Source organism: Paramisgurnus dabryanus, chromosome 7 (assembly GCF_030506205.2).
Source record: "Paramisgurnus dabryanus chromosome 7, PD_genome_1.1, whole genome shotgun sequence".
Lineage (NCBI taxonomy): Eukaryota > Metazoa > Chordata > Actinopteri > Cypriniformes > Cobitidae > Paramisgurnus > Paramisgurnus dabryanus.
This window is the reverse complement of record NC_133343.1, coordinates 6,487,763-6,492,769: the sequence shown is the minus strand read 5'-3', so window position 1 is coordinate 6,492,769 and position 5,007 is coordinate 6,487,763.

Here is a 5,007-nt window from a genome sequence, read left to right as displayed (position 1 = left end):
CGAAACTGCGCCTTTTGCCGATGAAAAACACCTCAGAAACTCCTCGAATTTATGAATTATTACACTCACAATATGATTTAATTTACTTACTACAAAAATATAACTCATTATACAAATTTATTCAACACCATTGCACACTTTATATCGAGTTTCATACCATGTAAAGGAAAACATGATAATATAAAAAGTACAGTAATGCAGAAAAGCGCATTACAACCATGTCCAAGCTATTAAAAACGTTCAGATGCAAAAATGAACTAAATGTACAATTACATAAACTAGTTAATGATATTGCGCAAATGCTCTCGGTCTCTTCAAGGTCTACGCGAATAGAGGTTTGTTATAAGACTCAGTTATACATCACGTCTCTTCTAATTGCACAGAAAAAATGAATCAAATGATCCGCATTTTAGTCGGATTTTTATGGAGAATAGGCTATGTGACCGTTTAACCCACGTGGACCGAACAAGAAAACGTATGCTTTCATGGAGTCCGTGTATGACATCTATTTTATTTAGTTTTACATATTTTTATTCATATGCATTTAATAATACCGTAAGATCACAATGTATACACTGTAAAAAATGATTCAGTGGCTTTGTAAATGTAGGCTATCTAAAATAAATGATTAAAGTAACTTAATAAAATCTTTTAATTTCAGTTATGTGGTTTTTGTTAGTTAGACAAACCAAAATTAATGACTAGAAATAGATATTTTGTTTAAAATGTACATATTTTATTTGATGTATACGCCTTAATAATATAAGTATTTAATTTACAGATTATTTTAATCAATATATTTGATAATGTCAGAATTATATATTTAAGTTTTTAAACCTGTAATAATTGCTTTCTTCAAATTAATATTATTTGTATTTAACAACAACTTAAAAAAAATGTACGTTTTACGCCTAACTTGAACTATGATTTACTTACTATTTTTACATTGATATTATTTGAGTAAATGTAGGCAAATAAATAAAATAATAAGTAGAACAAATGTTAATTTTAAAAAATCATATAGCCAACGGGTTTTAATCAGCAACAGAGAAACTGCGCCTTTTGCCGATGACAAACACCTCAGAAACTCCTCGAATTGAATATTTACACTTACAACATGATTTTATTTACTTACTACAAAATATAACACATTATACAAATTTATTCAACATCATTGCACACTTTATATCGAGTTTCATACCATGTAAAGGAAAACATGATAATATAAAAAGTACAATAATGCAGAAAAGCGCATTACAATCAAGCTATTAAAAACGCTCAGATGCAAAGATAAACTAAATGTACAATTAGATAAACTAGTTAATGATATTGCGCAAATGCTCTCGGTTTCTTCAAAGGTCTTTGCGAATTATTTTGTTATAAGACTCCGTTATCATCACGTCTCTTCTACTGTAAGTGTACACAAAAAAAAATAAGACGAATGATCCGCGTTTAAGTCAGATTTTTATGAAAAATATTTGACTGTTTATGTAACTGGCAAAAGAAAACTTCGCCAACCAAATGTTTGTCAAAAAGCTTGCATGTGACATCAAAGTACTGCCAATGCACCAAGAATCCCTGTCATGTTACTTCAATATCATATAGCACACATTGTCGTAGTATGCCCTACTTGAAACACGACTGCCCTCTACAGGTTTTTTATTTCCTGCGTCCCCCACCGAATCCCCCTTCTGCGGGATCTCGCAGAATTTCGGAAGTGCTCGCGGCATTCTGCTTTCAGAGACGCGCATTTTTAAAGGCCACATCTGTACAGTAACACCCAGCATTTAGCTCCGTAAATGAATCTGCATACAAAAATAAAACCGGCTAAAAGAAAAGGACGTCCAAATATGAAAGCATTCTCATAATATACTCATAATTATGTAATTACAGATGAATATGACTTCACAATTATTTTATATTAAAATGCCACCATGATATTTTTTTGTCACAAGATTTCATACTAGGAGACAGAAGGATTTAACAGTACTTCTATGAAGGTGAATTAGCGTCAAAAAGATTTGTATATGCAGGATAAAATTTGTGAGAGTGTATGTGACATTGCAAGAATATAATAAATTTGAAAGAGTGAAAACAATGAGTCATCAGGAGCCTCATTTGATAGCCCCGCCTTCCCACTCGCGCTTGCAAACTCATACGAGTGAGAGAATCGTGACAAAATTGTAATGCTGCATTTACACCAGCCACGGTAGAGGCGGCAAGCGTGGATAATTTACATGTTAAGTCAATGTAAAGACGCGATTAGGCATCCTGCGGTGTGGAATTGAGCGTTGCCGCGGGAAACGCGCAAGTTCAAAAATCTGAAATTCAGCAGATTTCCGCGCCACATTAACCAATCAGGACCTTGCTGTAGTAATGACGTGATGACAGGAAGCGAGCGGAGTGGCGGAGTCTCAGAAGCCCCTCACATGACATGAATTTCCCTGTGAATTTCTCGAATGACTAGAATTTCACGCACGGCTTTCACGCGAGAATGAAGCAAGTGAACTCAAATGTTCAAGCGTCCAACTACGCACGAATAGCATGTTTTTGCCGCCTCTACCGCGGCCGGTGTAAATGCACAGTAAGCACAGAGGAACCAGTTGATGCCTTGTTATTTCAGGAAATTGCCAAAAGTAACCTTGGCTTCAAACCAGCCGAGTTTGAGGCATAAAAATCTCGTCTACTGCGTCTAGTATGCTGCTTGAACATTTCGAGTTTATTCGCTTCATCCGTGCGTGAAATTCTAGTCATTGAGACTTTCACGCGGATATTCGCGTCATGGGAGGGGCTTCAACGACTCTGCTCGCTTTCGGTAATTACGTCATTACTAGAGCAAGCTCCTGATTGGTTAATGCGGCGCGTTTTTCGGCCAAAGTTCAAAATGTCAAACTCGCGCGTTTGCCACGGCAACGAACTAGATGCCCGAATGAGGCGGACTTGCGTCTTCACATTGACTTAACATTGAAATCCTTCGCGCTTGGCTCCTCTACCGCGGCTGGTCTGAACGCAGCATAAGTGTGGAAAAACTGAGGTCAGATGCATACAGTTTATACTTATTTTGCATAAATATGACATTTCAGTTTTAAACTTACGATTTGCAATGTTGCAAGCTTGGTTTGTTTCCTTACGCTTGCAACTTGATTTACACCTTTACAAACTTTTTGTGCAAACAAATGTATATTACGCTTGCAATGTCACGTACAGTCTCGCAAATTTTATCCTGCGCATGCAAATCTTTTTGCCGCTATTTTACCTTCATATACTTTCCCGTACCCGAAGGCGTGACCTTGCAAGAGAACCAATTGTGGAGGGAGGGAGGGGGCAAACACTCAGGTGCAGCCCCAATCAGGAGCCAGGGGACTCCAATAACTTCTGTAGACGAGACACCGGAGACAGGGGCACCACAGTTACAGTTGGCCATCGTGACACTGGAGAAGGGAGCACAGGAGATACAGTACAGAGAGCAGCCGTGGCTGTGACGACAAAAGGAGATACAGACAGCCGATGTGGCTTTAAACTATGACACCTGGTTGGTCCCCGTGGCTGAGATGAGGGATCCAGAAACGCCCACTTCAGCCATGAACGGATATCCCCCTAAAAATGTGCACAGCCCAAACATCCAAAAGATACAGCCATTATTGCAAGTGTCAATAACGGGTACAGGGCTAAGCTCTGGCACAAGAAAGGGCTCCATTTTAGGGAGGAGTGGGCGAACGAATACTTCAGAGTTCAAGGGAGTAAGAAAAAACCTCACAAAGGTAAAAGGAAATAAACAGGCACCCTAATGAGGGCAGATTCTGAGTAAAATACTGTACTGTATGTAGTCTGCACTTTATTTTAAAATGATTATTCTGTAAGAAAATACACATTAATTATCTTTATTATGTCTTGCTTATTATAAAACAAAAAGCTAGTAACTTTCTAAGTATAGGCCTACAGTAAAGAAAAAAAAAAAATATTTCAAGGTTGTTTCATTTACAGTCCTCATATTGTTCTAAGCTCGTGTGACTACTTTAAGTTTCGTTTCATTTGAATTTCTTTGTTTTAATGAAAAGAGATTTTTGGCACAGTGTTAGTGATTTACATTAAATACACATCATTTGATGATGTGATAGGCTAATAAGTCCTGACATAAAAGATAGTATTAGTAATAAAGTATTACTAATTGTTGAAATTAACAATGATATTACGCAGCAGCCAAAAATAGTCCCCTTGGTAACTTTCAAGAGCAGGGGACTATTTTCGGGCACTGTGTAATATCATTGCGCCTCCTGCAGCCATGTTACAGCAACAAAGTCGTTGATTATTACGCCAGAATGAGAGTATAGTTCCTAGCCATATCTGCCTAGAAAATAGCAACTTTTATTTATTTTGTCGATCTTAGTACACAAAGTATCTACAGAAGAGTCAAGTTTTAAATAGGAAAAATATCAAAACTCTTTGGTTATTTTTTAGCGCGATGCTAATGGTCTAATCAGATTCAATGGATTATGATAAGCTATGCTAAAAGTGTTAGTGCCAGACCCGGAGATCAGCTGAGTGGATTCCAAAATGGTAAGAATCAAATGTTTAACTCTAGGGGAGCTATAGAGTATATTTTCAAAAAAAAGTGGAGTGTCCCTTTTAAGTTCCAACCCTAGTCCAACACACCTGCCTCTAATTTTGGGTAGCCCAGAACAACTTGATTAGCAGGTTCAGATGTGTTTGATTGGGGTTGGTGCCTTCAGAGCATTCCAAGGCAGGAAAGCATCAAGGCACATGCAAATCCAATATAAGGTTTACTCCTTGACTCCTGAGATACCTTCATCATCTTGTCCCAGAATGTTATGCGTGTGTGTGTGTGTGCGGGAATCTAATTGCTTTAGTAAAAAAAAAATGGAGGCCAAGAAAGCATCTGGATCACAAATGTAGTGTAAATAAAGTTATATTTTCACTTTTTACACATTTTGATTGAATTTCTAGGAGAATTACTATTATGCTGCCTATGAAGGCTGTCCAAAAGAG